Source organism: Pelophylax lessonae (assembly GCF_965119305.1).
Source record: "Pelophylax lessonae genome assembly, chromosome: 12".
Classification (NCBI taxonomy): Eukaryota; Metazoa; Chordata; class Amphibia; order Anura; family Ranidae; genus Pelophylax; species Pelophylax lessonae.
In genome coordinates this window covers 96,163,579-96,178,864 of record NC_138779.1, presented here as the reverse complement: position 1 = coordinate 96,178,864, position 15,286 = coordinate 96,163,579, and the positions used below count along the sequence as shown (strand labels likewise).

At 44.3% G+C, this 15,286-nt stretch overlaps 1 protein-coding gene across 1 annotated transcript in view; it reads right to left on the bottom strand.

The window, feature by feature from the left end:
• The window catches only part of NUCB1 (nucleobindin 1), a 61,654-nt gene extending 48,819 nt beyond the window's left edge, over nt 1-12,835 (bottom strand). The window contains exon 1 of the mRNA XM_082273826.1: nt 12,704-12,835. The gene's annotated coding sequence lies outside the window, so the exon portion shown is untranslated. The remainder of the gene's footprint in view (nt 1-12,703) is intronic.
• Nucleotides 12,836-15,286: the final 2,451 nt, after the last annotated feature.

The following is a 15,286-nucleotide window of genomic DNA, read 5'->3' as shown; positions in this document are numbered from 1 at the left end:
AGGTAAGTGTACATTTTAAAGCGGAACTAAACCCTCCTATCCTAGGAAGCGGCCATCTTGACCTCTGTTTGATCTGCAGTTGATGCAAATGTGATCAGTTATGACATCAGCCATTTGATGGATTGACAGTTCAGTAGAGAGCACAAGCAAACGTGACAGTTGGCAATCACGGCATGTCTTCAATGTAACCGTTTTTCAAAACTGTTAAATCTAAGGGTTTAGTTCTGCTTTAAAGAAAGACTAGGAGCAGGCAGATAGGTTTATTTATTTTATTGCAGAAGGCACATTGTAGGTCTCTTCTACAATAAAAAGCCTGCCTGCTCGCAGTTTCTACATCTAACATTTTAGTTCTGCTTTAAGTTTTTCTCCATTAACAGTTTTACTTTCAAAAGGTTTTGTAATTCTAAACCGTCCCTCTTGTGACACCCACCTCCACCAGTCAGGGGGGATCACCCTGACACCTTCTGCTTTAACATTACTGGGCCAGCTCAGCAGGCAGAAGTGATGATGATTCCTTATCTAATCAGCAAGCTGGATGGGGACACAACAAAACAAGCTTCATTGCTGAACCAGAACATTAATCTTACAGGCAGACCAGTAAAACCATCAGACCAGCCAGACAGAACAATACTAGGATATACACAGCTCAAAAAAAAAAAAAAAAAAAAAAAATTTAAATACTTTTTAATCAGAGTAGCGCATCAAGTCAATTAAACTCCTAGGAATATTGATCTGGTCAGTTTAGTAGCAGAGGGAGTTATTAATCAGTTTCATCTACTTTGGTGTTAATGAAATTAACAGGTGCACTAGATGGGCAACAATGAGACGTCCTCCAAAACAGGAAAGGTTTTACAGTTGGGAGGCCACTAACATTTTTTCCCCTACACCAGGGGTGTCAAACTCAATTTAATCGCGGGCCGCATCAGCATTATGATTGCCCTCAAAAGGGCCGGTTGTATCTGTAAGACTGGATGTCAAGAGCATCCCCTACCCTTACATAAGACGTCAAGAGCCTCTCCACCATCAAAAGTTGAGTCCCCCACCCTCCCTTACATCACAGTGCACCTCCCTTACCTTGTGGTGCTGCTGGGAAGAAGCTGTAGGCATTGCTGGAAAGCAGTTAGTATAAGGTCTGGAGGAGGACTGGAGCTCTCCTGCAGCTACAGGAGAGGTGCGAGGGCTACATAAAATGGCCTGGAGGACCGGATTCGGCCCGCGGGCCTTGTGTTTGACACCTGTGCCCTACACCTACCTTTCCGACTGTTTTTCACTAGTTTTGCGTTTGGCTAGGGTCAGTGTCACTACTGGTAGAATGAGGCCATACCTGGACCCTATAGAGGTTGCTCAGGCAGTCCAACTCCTCCAGGATGGCACATCAATATGTGCCATTGCCAGAAGGTTTGCTGTGTCTCCCAGCACAGTGTCAAAAGCATGGCCTGAGACCCCAATGTCCTTTAGTGGGCCCTGTGCTCACTGCACGGCACCATGGAGCTTGATTGGCATTTGCCATTGAAACCAGAATTGGCAGGTCCACCACTGGCACCCTGTGCTTTTCACAGATGGGAGCAGGTTCACCCTGAGCACACGTGACAGATGTGAAAGGGTCTGGAGAAGTCGCAGAGAACGTTATGCTGCCTGTAACATCATTCAGCATGACTGGTTTGGTGGTGGGTCAGTGATGGTCTGGGGAGGCATATCCGTGGTGGGACACACAGACCTCTACAGGCTAGACAATGGCACTCTGACTGCCATTAGGTGTCGGGATGAAATCCTTGGACCCATTGTCAGACCCTACTCTAGTGCAGTGGCTCCTGGGTTCCTCCTGGTGCACTACAATGCCCTGCCTCATATGGTGAGAGTATGCAGCCAGTTCCTGGATGATGAAGGAATTGATGCCATTGAATGGCCCCCACGCTCATCTGACCTAAATCCAATAGAACCCCTCTGGGACATTATGTTTCGGTCCATCCAACGTCACCAGGTTGCACCTCAGTCTGTTCAGAAGCTCAGTGATGCCCCGGTCCAGAACACAATCTGTCTTCTCATTAGGAGCATGCCCCAAAGTTGTCACGTGGGGGCCATAAAACTACTGAGTAACATTTTGAGTTGCTGCAATGAAATTTCAGCAAAATGGAATAGCCTGCTGCATAATTTTTTCACTTTGATTTTCGGGGGTGTCTTTGAATTTAGTCCTCTGTCTGTAGGTTAATAATTTTCATTTCCATCAAACAATGTGGCATCCTTTCCTTCCTAACACATTACCCAGTCCATATCAGTATAGATATCCAGCATGAGATTTTTCCCCATTGAGATCTGATGTGTTTAAAAGTGTTCCTTTAATTTTTTTTGAGCAATGTATAAACCAGTAATCATATGTATTTTCAGCTGCATTCTTTAAAACGTATCTAAAATCTAAACCCAAAAACAAAATTGTCATATTGCAGCTTCTAAACCCTTAGATGTGGTTGCATTGGTTTTCTAGGGGGACAAAGCTCACTTGCTGTACTGTGTCCTTGAGGAAGCAGTGTTGTCACACTAGGACAGGTTTAGGATTGCAGAACATCTCCCCCTCGCCTCATCTTTATAACATGAAAGGTGTTCTGTAAACCAAGAACAAGGCAGAGTGTACAGGGAGTCATCAGCTGGTACACATGATTTCAGGCAGGATCAACAAGTCATACACACTCACCGGCCACTTTATTAGGTACACCTTGCTAGTACTGGGCTGGACTCCCTTTTGCCTTCAGAACTGCCTTCATTTTTCATAGCATTGATTCAACAAGGTGTTTGAAACATTCCTCAGAGATTTTGGTCCATAGTGACATGATGGCCTCACGCAGCGGCTGCACATCCATGATGCGAATCTCCTGTTCCACCACATCCCAAAGGTTCTCTATTGGATGAGATCTGGTGACGGTGGAGGCCATTGGAGTACAGTGAACTCACTGTCCTGTTCAAGAAACCAGTTTGAGATGATTTGATTTTGATTATCCTGCTGGAAGGAGCCATCAGAAGATGGGTACACAGTCAAAAGGGGATGGACATGGTGAGCAACAATACTCAGGTAGGCCGTGGCATTTAAATGATGCTCAATTGATGCTAAGGGGCCCAAAGCGTTCCAAGAAAATATCCCCCACACAAATTACACCACCACCAGTCTGAACCGTTGATACAAGGCAGGATAGATCAATGCGTTCATGTTACGCCAAGTTCTGACCCTACCATCTGAATGCCGCAGCTTAAATCGAGACTCATCAGACCAGGTAATGTTTTTCCAATCTTCTATTGTCCAATTTTGGTAAACCTGTGCGAAGTGTAGTTTCAGTTTCCTGTTCTTAGCCGAGAGGGGGCTTCCAATCATTTATTGGATGGGTCCTTAAACACAAGACTGGTATGGTGGTCACTTAACCGCTTGCCGACCGCCGCACGACTATTTACTGCGGCGGTCAGCCCCTCACAGGCAGAGCGACGTAGTACTACGTCGCTAGCCTGTAAGGGTCTAGGGAGCGAGCGCCGCCGGAGGCACGCTCCCGCGCAGTCACGGTCGCGCGCGTGTAACCTGGTCACTCGGCGATCGTCGGTGCAGAGGGATAAAGGCAGGCGGCTGATGTAAACAAGCCGCCTGTCATTCTCCCCTGTGTAGAAACAGTGATCATACGGTTCTACTATGTAGAACCGTTGATCACTGTTCCTACACCTCAAGCCACAGCCAATCACAGTTAGAATCACCCCCCTAGGGACACACATAACCCCTCCCTCTCAAAAAAAAAAAGTTAACCCCTTCACTGCCAGTGTCATTTTACAGTAACAGTGCATATGTATAGCACTGATTACTGTAGTAATGTCACTGGTAACCCCAAAAGTGTCAAAAATGTCAGTCAAGGGTCCGATCTGTCCGCCGCAATGTCGCAGCACTGCAAAGAAAAAAAAAAAAAAAAAAAAAAAAAAAAATCGCAGATCGCCGCCATTACGCGTTAAAAAAAAAAAACAACAAAAATGACAAAAAATCTTTCCCTTAGTTGTGCCCCATACACACATGCAGATTATCTGAAGACTTTTGTCTGCAGACTTACCAAAACCATATAATATGGAGGTCAAACCTAAACACTTTCAATTTGTATGCAATCCGGCAGGCCCTTGCACTACATAGAAAAGGCAAATCTGAAGACAAAAGTCTTCAGATAATCTGCACGTGTGTATGGGGCATTAGTAAACGCGATAACTTTTGTGCAAACCAATCAAAATACGCTTTTTACGATTTTTTTTACCAAACATATGTAGCATAAAACAAATCGGCCCGAAAATGTTAAAAAATTTTTGATTTTTACATTTTTTTCGGGGGGGAATTTCATATAAAAAAATTTGAAAAATATTGTTATTTTTGCAAAATTTACGCTCTTTTTTTGTTTATAGCGCATGATCAAAAAAAATAAATAAATCGCACAGGTGATCAAATACCACCAAAAGAAAGCTTAGTTTGTGGGATAAAAAGGACGTGAAATTAGTTTAGGTACAGCATCACACGACCGCGCAATTGTCCATTAAATTCATGCAATGCCGAATCGCAAAATAGGCCCTGGTCAGGAAGGGGATAAAATCTTCCAGGGCTTAAGTAGTTAAGATGGGACACTGCCAGATCCACAGAGGATACAGACTACTTTTTAACAAAGTCCTCTTCAGTTACAAGACATTTTCACCCACACAACTGCCGCTCACTGGATATTTTCTCTTTTTCAGACCATTCTCTGTAAACCCAAGAGGTGGTTGAGCATGAAAATCTCAGTAGATCAGCAGTTTTTTAAATACTCAGACCAGCCCATGTGACACCAACAACCATGCCACATTTAAAGTTACCTAAATCCCCTTTCTTACCCATTCTGATGCTTGGTTTGAACTTCAGCAAGTCGTCTTCACCATGGCTAGATGCCTAAATACATTGAGTTGCTGCCATGCGATTGGCTGGTTAGCAATTTGTGTTTCCAAGCAATTGAACAAGTGTACCTAATAAAGTGGCCAGTGAGTGTATAACAAAGCACTTTCAATGTTATAATGTAACAGACAAAAAGAGAACACCTAAGAAAAGCTCCTTGTTAGGATTTACATACACTTTAAGAAGAATGTAACATGTCCTGCCAGCTCAATCCTCCCAGAACTCACTGTACACAACGTGGCCGGAGGCACCTAAAAGGTGCAATACCTTCTTCCCTCTTTTCAATAAGGAAGGACTGGCTCTGTGACAAGCAGATCTAACAATTCCTGGTAAATCTTTATGTATATGATTGAGCCCTTTCCCTTTCTGACAGATCAATTCTCAACTGAGCCACAAATCAGGGTGAGTTGGGCAACTTTAAAGGGTCAGGCCACTAAAAACCAAAAAACACGCTAGGTTGGTGTAGATCCCCTCTGGCAGTAAGGTGGTCACACTTGTGTTTCCAGCTCTGCCAGACCTCAGATGTCATTAAGAAGGCGTCACACTCTCCCTGCTGGATTACATTACAGATGGTGGAGAGAGCACAGCTGGAGTCCTTAGAAGATACTAATGTGTAATTCAATCTGCTAATGTCTATTTTTTTTTTTATATATATATATATATATATATATATATATAAATAAAAGGAAGGATTAAAAAGGTACACTAAACTCTGAAAAAAAACAGAAGACAAAGAAAGACACAGTAAGAAACAAGTTCTTAAAAAACTATTCACACGGTCCACATTCCGTTGCGGACCGTGCTCTGCTCAGCGGGGATCGATCCGCCGATCCCCGCTGAGCCGGCGGATGACAGCTCCGTCTCCGCACACAGTGCAGAGAGGGAGTTGTCAGAGCCCCGCTGCTCTCTATGGGGAATCGGATGAGAGCGGACCGCTTGTCCGCTCTCATCTGATCCGATCCCCAGGACGGATGGAAAATAGGGTTTCCATCTGTCCGGATTTCACGGACAGGATCGGATGCGGATGGCAGCGGACATGTCACCGCTGACATCCGCTGCTCCATAGGGCTGAATGGGGCATCCGATCAGATCCGCCTAAAAAACTGACAGGCGGATCTGATCGGAACGCCTGTGTGAAAGAGCCCTTACAGGGCAGTGGCGGATGTGTATGGCTTATATTTTGAGGAAAAGGATACCATTTTCTGCCACTTTAAAAAAGTTTTACTGGCTTTTTTTTTTTTTTTTATTAAAAGATAAAACATCTAATGTCACCACAAATTTAACATCTGATTGTCAGGCAGAAGTTGTCATTGAAGATCAGAGGTCACATTAACATCCTCATTTTGTGTAGCCCATATGACTCATGTCTGTATGCACATCGCCCTTCACAGTTAATAAATACAAAGCTCTTGGCTACAAGTGTGTATCTGAATAATCCAATAATATTAGGGTGACTAAACGTATAAGTACAGATAATGTTTTTCCCAGAGATGGTGTTCTTGAGATGTAAAAATACTAAAGAAAGGCTAAACAGCATCTCAACAGCACAAATGTGGAAGAGAAGGGAGTTCACCTCACACTATCTAAACCAACAAGGAGTACAATGATGAGGCCAAATAACTCAATTTTAGTCTCATCTTACATAGTTACATAGTTAGTGAGGTTGAAAAAAAAGACACCAGTTCAACCTATGATGTGTGTGTGTGTTTGCTGTTAACCGTACATTGTATACCCCTGTATGTTGTGGTCTTTAACCACTTCCCGCCCGCCCTATTACAAAATGACGGCGGGAATGTGGTTGTGTTATCCTGACCGGACGTCACATGACGGCGGCAGGATAACACAGCTCTGGGCGCCCCCCGGAGGCTCTTTACCATGTGATCAGCCGTGTCCTGGTCACATAGTAAAACAGGAACAGCCGTTGATCAGCTTTCCTTAGTTCGTGCCTGACAGGCACGAGTAAAGGAGCGCCGATCGGCGGCTCCCCTGACAGGGGGGGGGGGGGGGGGTCGGCACTGGTAATCAGATCATGACCGGACGTCACATGACGGCGGCAGGATAACACAGCTCTGGGCGCCCCCCGGAGGCTCTTTACCATGTGATCAGCCGTGTCCTGGTCACATAGTAAAACAGGAACAGCCGTTGATCAGCTTTCCTTAGTTCGTGCCTGACAGGCACGAGTAAAGGAGCGCCGATCGGCGGCTCCCCTGACAGGGGGGGGGGGTCGGCACTGGTAATCAGATCATTGATTACCAGTGCAGACCCTCGGGGGGGGGGGGGGGATGCCACTAGATCCACCAGGGATGCCCACCATGACCCCAGGGATGCCCACTACGGCCACCAGGGATGCCCACTACGGCCACCAGGGATGGCAATCAGGGCTCAGGGAGCCCCCCATTGCCCTCCCCATCAGTGCTGCCCACCAGTGTCCTCCCTATCAGTGCTGCCCACAAGTGCCCATCATTGCCATCCTTTAGTGTCGCCCACCAGTGCCCATTATTGCCCACCAGTGCCACCTATCAGTGCCCATCAGTGCCGCCCGTCAGTGCCGACCAGTGCCGCTCCATCAGTGCCCGTCAGTGCCGCCCCATCAGTGCCGCCCCATCAGTGCCGCCCCATCAGTGCAGGAAAAAACGTATTTATTTACAAAATTGTATAACATAAACAAAACAAAATTTTTTTTTTTTTCAAACTTTTCGGTCTTTTTTTATTTGTTTAGCAAAAAGGAAAAAACCCACAGGTGATCAAATACCACCAAAAGAAAGCTCTATTTGTGGGGGGAAAATGACATAAATTTGGTGTAGGTACAGTGTTGCATGACCGCGCAATTGTCATTCAAAATGCAACAGCGCTAAAAGGGGAAAATTGGCCTGGGCAGGAAGGGAGGGAAGTGCCCTGTATTAAAGTGGTTTAAGGTGTCCATCTAATAGTTTTTTGAAACTATCAATGCTCCCTGCTGATACGACTGCTTGTGGAAGAGAATTCCACATCCTTACTGCTCTGACAGTGAAGAACCCCTTACGCATTTTAAGGTTAAACCGCCTTTCCTCTAGTTTTAGTGAGTGGCCACATGTCTTATTGTATTCACGTGTCTTATCATCTGATCTTAACACCTTTTTCCATGTGGCCTCAGAATCTTCAAAGGTGCATTTAAGGTGGTCATAGGAGACTAAATTTGAATAATTTGGCCTCAACACCAAACGATATGTCTGGTGGAAGTCCAACACAGCTCCCCATCCAAATAACAGCATGCCTACAGCAAAGCATGGAGGTGGTTATATCCTGTTATAGGGGGGGGGGGTGTTTCTCTGCAGCAGGGACTGGAGCACTTGTCAGGATAGAAGGAAAAATGGATGGGATGGATGCCCTCTGCCAGAAAGTTGTCAATTGGAAGAAGGTTTATCTTCCAACATGACAATGACCCACAGCACACAACAAAAATGACCACACAGTGGTTGAAGGAGAAAAAGGTGAATGTCCTTGCCTGTCCTAGTCAGAGCCCAGACTTAAACCCCATTGAAAATCTGTGGAATGACTTGAAGACTACAGTCCACAAACGGTCACCATCAAATGTAAATGAACTTGAGCAGTTCTGCAAAGACAAGTGAGCAAATATTGCAAAGACTAGATGTGCAAAGTTAGTAGAGACTTATCCCAACAGAATAAAGGCTGGAATTATGGCTTCATGTACACCGGACATTTGAAAACCTCCCCTGAACGATGGAACTTGACAGCTAGGAACGGACGGTTAAAAACATCAGTTTTGCCGCGTTTACAAATGCCGCAATTAGCGACATTTGCACTTTTATATTGTAAAATGGTCAGAAATGTATCCCCATTGACAGAGGAGAGTTCAGGGGCTGCTGAAAAAACACCCAACTGCTCCTAAACGTCTGTTTATCACCAGCAGTGTACATGAGGCCTTAAGCAAAAGGTGGTTGAACAAAATACTAACACAAGGGGGTGATCCTTTCTCCAACTCAGTGCTTTCATTTTTGAATTTTTTGTATTTATTTTTTTCCTGACATGTTAATGTTATAAGTTGCACTAGTAAATACAGCTAAATAAAATGAAAACTTTGTCTGTCTTCATTTCAGGCTGCAGAGCAACAAAATGTGATTTAAAAGGGGGGGGGGATTATTTTCTATACCCACTGTAGCTATGCCCACAGGAGGAAAAGTAAACCCTAACTCCAGCTTTTCTATCACTTTAAATACCAGTATGTTTGGGCCGAGCTGGCTGGACCCAGCACCCGCAGGGACACAACCACTGCTCCCAATTTGACATCTGTGGGAGCGTACGACCCCAAATATAGACCGTGTGCATTGGGGGACACACCCAACCCAATTGCCAAACTAGGATCAGCGACTAGGTCCATGCAGCCACTGCATCCCTACTAAAATGAATGGGATGGTCTGTACAGAACACCTGTACGATCCCTATGCAGGAATACGTGGGTGAAGGAGACCTTAGATTTACCAAAATAATGTACTATGAGCCCAAACCTAAAGACCTCCTCCACACAGGAGAAAAAAAAAAATCACTAGGTTTTTACTGATCTGAACATGGGTATATTGTTTAGGGTGGGGCTGATATTGACTTTTTTCTACATCACTTCTGGGTACTAGAGCCTTAACCGGTTGCCGACAGCCGCAAGTACATATACTGCGGTGGTCAGCCCCGGCCAGGCAAAGTGACGTACCGGTACGTCACTAGCCAGGGAGCCAATAGCGGGCGAGTGCGCTCCGCCGGAGGCGCGCTCACGCCCCGGCTCGTTCACGGACACCTCCGTGCCTGTGACCGGCGGACCCGATGTCCGCCGGTCACTCGCGATCGTCCGCTGTGAAGGGAGAAATACAGGAGGCTAATGTAAACAAAGCCGCCTGTCATTCTCCCCTGTGTAAAAGCACTGATCTAACGGTCCTGCTATGTAGGACCGTTGATCTGTGCTGTTACACACACAGCCACATCCCTGCACAGTTAGAAGCACGCCCCTAGGGACACACTTAACCCCTCCTTCTCCAATAAAGTTAACCCTTTCCCTGCCAGTGTGATTTTTACAGTAACAGTGCATATGTATAGCACTGATTACTGTAGTAATGTCACTGGTACCCCCAAAAGTGTCAAAAATGTCAGTCAAGGGTCTGATCTGTCCGCCGCAATGTCGCAGTCCCGCAAAAAAAAAAAAAAAAAAAAAAAAAAAAAAAAAAATCGCAGATCGCCGCCATTACTCGTTAAAAAACAAAAAACAAACAAAAATGACAAAAATCTTTCCCTTAGTTAGTAAATGCAATAACTTTTGCGCAAACCAATCAAAATACGCTTATTGTGATTTTTTTTTACCAAACATAGGTAGCAGAAAACAAATTGGCCAAAAATTTAAAATAAGTTTGATTTGTACATTTTTTTGGGGAATTTCATATTAAAAAAATGTGAAAAATATTGTTATTTTTGCAAAATTGTCGCTCTTTTTTTTTTATTATAGCGCATGAACAAAAAAAAAAAAAAAAAAAAAAAAAAAAAAAAATCGCACAGGTGATCAAATACCACCAAAAGAAAGCTTTATTTGTGGAAAAAAAAGGATGTCAAATTCGCTTGGGTACAGCGTCGTGGTCAGAAAGGCGGCAAAATTTTCCGGGGCTTAAGTGGTTAAAGGCGCCAGATTTAGGAAAAATTAACAGCATTCAAAACAGCCAAACTTGGCGTTTTGAATGCTTTTAGGTGCAGAGGAGGGGTTTTGGGTATTTTAGACCCCCGATCCCTCAATAAAGAGCACCTGTCACTGCCTATTACTGTCACAATGGATGTTTACATTCCTTGTGACAGCAATAAAGGTGATCAAAAACTTTTTTAAAAATATAGTGTAAAAATAAAAACTTTAAAATGTGCAGAATATTGGCACCTAATATCAGCTATCGGCCTGAAGGGTGGCTGGAAAATTGGTACTGAACAATTCACACTGCTGTGTAATGATCAGCAATACAGTGTAAAGTAAATATAACACGATACATAGAGTGCAGTAATGTGGGTGTATATTACAACGCTGGTAATTGGAGAGGGATTAAGGAGATTTTTACGTGTGCCTACACAAGGTCTTTACAGAACATTTTACTCTTTGTGTTATAAGATCCTGAGCCTAAACATCAGTAAATTGTGACATCCATGTGCAACTGGCCAAACAATGCATCCAATTTAACCACGCAGGTCCTCCTTGCACTAAATATATAACTGTAGATCTAAAGGAGATTGTACAATCAGATTGTATAGTGTATGATCCATATTAAGGTATCTACAATCAGGTCATAAGGAGCTTTAGACTGAAAGCTCCTTTGGTCTGGCTCTTCTTTTCCTCCATTTTGTTGTACAATCTGCCCTCTGCACCCTTTCTTGTATTTTCTGTACACCACTACATCATATGTTTGTGCTTTAAAAAGGATAATAAGCAGGGAGGATAAAAATCGATAATGTAAAAAAAAAAAAAAAAAGCGGATTTTTCTTTTTTTATTTACATTTGATTTTTATCAAATTTAGTTTAATAAAATGCTTTTGGAGTAAAAAACTATCTAAAGATAGTTTTCTATTTAAGATATATTAATAATTTATTCAGCATGAAATGGAGCTTAGTTATGTAGTATGAGGCTATATATTCTGCAATATTTACATTTTTGGTGAACTCATTCAATGAATCCAAGCTCTGTAAGCTGAGATAACATGCAGTGCATTGATGCATTCACACAATTTCACAGTAACCATGAGAGAAAACAAAGTTCAGGAATATTCCTCGATCCCATTTTTTTCCAAATCTATGTACATTACAAACTGTATGATTTAATCGGTTCTGATATCACTGTTTTACTAACCTGACAGCTTATTATTCTAAATAGGAAACCTTCATTTTTTTTGCAATTATTAAAGATTCTAACTACCAGCAAGAATGATTCCTTACATTTAAAGAGCACCTGTCATCTCAAATCCTTCATGGCAGCGCCTGTTAGCAGGCATTGACTCATCTGCTGCCGCCACCCGCGACGTCCCTCACCTTGTTGCGTCGCTGCCGCATCACCAGCCATTAAAGTGAATGGGACTGTCGGTGAGTCAACAGCGAGTCAGAGGAGGAGCCACTGTGGGACAGAGAGGACAGTTACTCTTTAAAACTGATTTAAATCAATCCTTTTTACTAGTGATTTAAATGAAATCCACTCTGATAATGATAGAAATCCAGCATGTAAACAGTAAAATGGCCCTGGTGCCCAGCCATCCAAATCCTGGGGTGTCATTCCTCATGTCAGGGACCACTTACTGCTACCTGATTGTGGTCCTCATTTCATATCTCAGTGACACCAGCAATATAGAATTTATGGCACAAACAAACATTTTAACAAGATTGTTTTTCAGGTCCCACTGCCTATGATCAGCCTGTGAGTGGTGACTACAGACTATGTCTGTGGATGGGAACGCAGAGCAATCAGTGAATGACAACCAATCGGCTTCTAGCTTTTATTTTTGAAGCTTAACTGAACATGTTGAAGCTAGAATCTGATTGGTTCCGAGGCACATCTGCTCCAGTTTCAGCAAACCCCCGCCTTCCATGTTCTATACCGATGAATAGAGACAACACATCATCCCCTCCCTGTACAATGGACAGCACAGCCCCATCCTGACACCGATGACGTTGATGTGTCAGAAGCTCAGCCCTGGGCTATGATGGAGATGAAGGTGATCACCATTAATGTTTATGTCCCAGCCATCACCCCACGCCGGGTACACACTCACCTGCCCGGCTCTCGGCAGCTCTCTGTCCTCCTGGCAGGTGAAGTAGTGGCGCCGCCTGGATGGAGCTCTCTAAACCTTCCACGACACCCTTCCGGCTAATGACGTCCCACTACACGACACATGCCCACCAGAAACATGGCGGCGCCGCGCACACTGGTGACGTGTGCACAGCGCTGGGGTGGCTATGGTAACTGGACATGATGTTCTAGCTAGCAGAATACCACTAGCTATCAGATTCTGCAACCGGAAGTTACGGACTACAGCAACTTACTGCGCATGCGTCATGCGTTCCAACATGGCCGCTATGCGTTCCAATAGGATTCCTAATGTGGTGCTGGTGGGAGTTCCTTCTGAGAGTTAGCGGAAAACCCAGCACTGGCTTCTATAGCGATGTGTGCTTCTCCAGTGTACATTGGAGCCTAAGAGCTGCATATATAGGCGATACATTCAGTGCATGGCAGTTATTTATACAGTCAGTACACACAGTTATAAGATGAGGGATGTCATAGAAGAATGGATTTATTTTTATGTTCTTTACATTCACACCTAGCGATGCAGCGTGTTCCATTGCTGCGATTGTCATGCAACAGCATAGGGCAGCACCTTTCCAGTGCCAAGAAAGAAGAGGAAGGGCTGTTCACACTAGAACGCCATGTGGGAAACGCACAATTTGTGCGCATTTCCCACACGGTCCTTGCTATCTGCGTCAGTGCACCGTTAGTGCCGGTTCACACTATAGCGTGTGCGGACTGCTCCTTCATTACATGCGATCGGATGTGCAGTGTGAATTCAGCCATACACTTTGTATGGCTAAATTCGCACCGCATCCGCACAAAAGTCGCACATGACCCTTTTTTTCAGCCGCATCAGGATCGGATCGCACAGTGGTTCACACTTGTGCAATCCAATCCTGTGCGAACTGTCAGATCGCACTGCGATATGCGATCAAACTGGGGGTGTCAACATTTCATTGACACCCTCTGTGTATCGCATATGGCAGTGTGAACTGCAGATGTGCGTTTGCGATGCGGGAACAGGCTGCAAATTCGCAGCCTTCCCACATTGCACAAGTGTGACCGTCACTTAAAGAGGAGCTTCATGCCCCCCCAACCCCCAAAAGTTAAAGGTCAGCACCTACAAAAACTGTAGCTGCTGACTTTTAATATTAGGGAACTTACATGTCCACCTGGCATCCAGCGGCCTCCTCACTCGAGCCGATTCTTTAAAGGTGCTGGCGCCATCCTGATTAACGGAATTCGGCAGTGAAGCCTTGCAGCTTCACAGCCGGTCTCCTACTGCATGGCAAACTGAGCTGGAGGTGAGAGTGGGTACCTGTCCAAACCAGGTACCCCACTCCTATCTCCACCCCAAAAAGGTGCCAAATGGGGGGGGGGGGGGGAGACAAGCGGAGCTTCCCCTTTTGGGTGGAGTTACACTTTAATGACACCCCAAATGCGCTGCATGGTACTAAAGTAAGTTTTTCCAAAAGAAGTGCATGCACTTCTTTTGGTGCGGTGCACTGCGATTTTAACATTTTCAAAATGAATAGGCTGAAATCGCACTGCACAGAACTGCATGTAAATCGTACAGGAGCAGACGCTGCATCCCAACTTTTTTGGAATTTGGGTTGTATGTACAATTATTCATCTTTTCTTATATAAAGCTTGTATTATTTCTATACTGGAGTACATCAATATACCTATGACTAATGTATATGCTGGTTGCAGTAGTTCGTCTGCTCCCAGTTACCTTGCTTAGATTACTGGTTAATTTCCTAGCAAGGGAATTCCCTCTGTTATTTTTTTGGTATTTTTGCTAGAAATATACTAAAATCAGTATTAGTGGATGTAAACATAACTTACAAAATTCCTGCTAAATCTAAAAGATTTAAAGTAGAACTATAGCCATTTTTGATAGAGTAAGTGAGAGTTATAACTCCTGTCAAGTTTTTTTTCGCCATCTGTTCCCATTGCAGAGATTTCTCTTAATTTCTTGTCCCTTAGCCAAAAAGGAAGTGAGAGGAAATCCCTGCAAATCAAAGTGATTGTAAAGTCTTGATTAAAAAAAAAAAAAATATTAAACATGTTATACTTACCTCCTCTGTGCAGTTGGTTTTGCACACAGCAGCCCCGATCCTCCTCTTCTCGGGTCCCTCGTTGCTGCTCTTGGCTCCTCCCTCCTATCAAGTACCCCCACAGAGGGCAGCTTGCTATGGGAGCGCCCGAGCTGATCTGAAGCTCTATGTGTCCATTCAGACACAGAGCTGCTGTTCAGCCCCGCCCTCTCTCTCCTGATTAGCTCACTTACTTTGATTGACAGCCACAGGAGCAAATGACGCCGCGGCTGTATCAAGCCAATCAGGAGGGAGAATCCCGGGATGGTTGAGGGACGCGTGGACATCGCTGGACAGAGAGGGGGCTCAGGTAAGTATTAGGGGTGCTAGGGAGGCTGCTACACACAGAAGGCTTTTTATCTTAATGCATAGAATGCATTAACCACTTCTGGACCGGAAGATTTTCCCCCTTAATGACCAGGTAATTTTTTGCGATTCGGCATTGCGTTATATATGAAATAAAATTGATG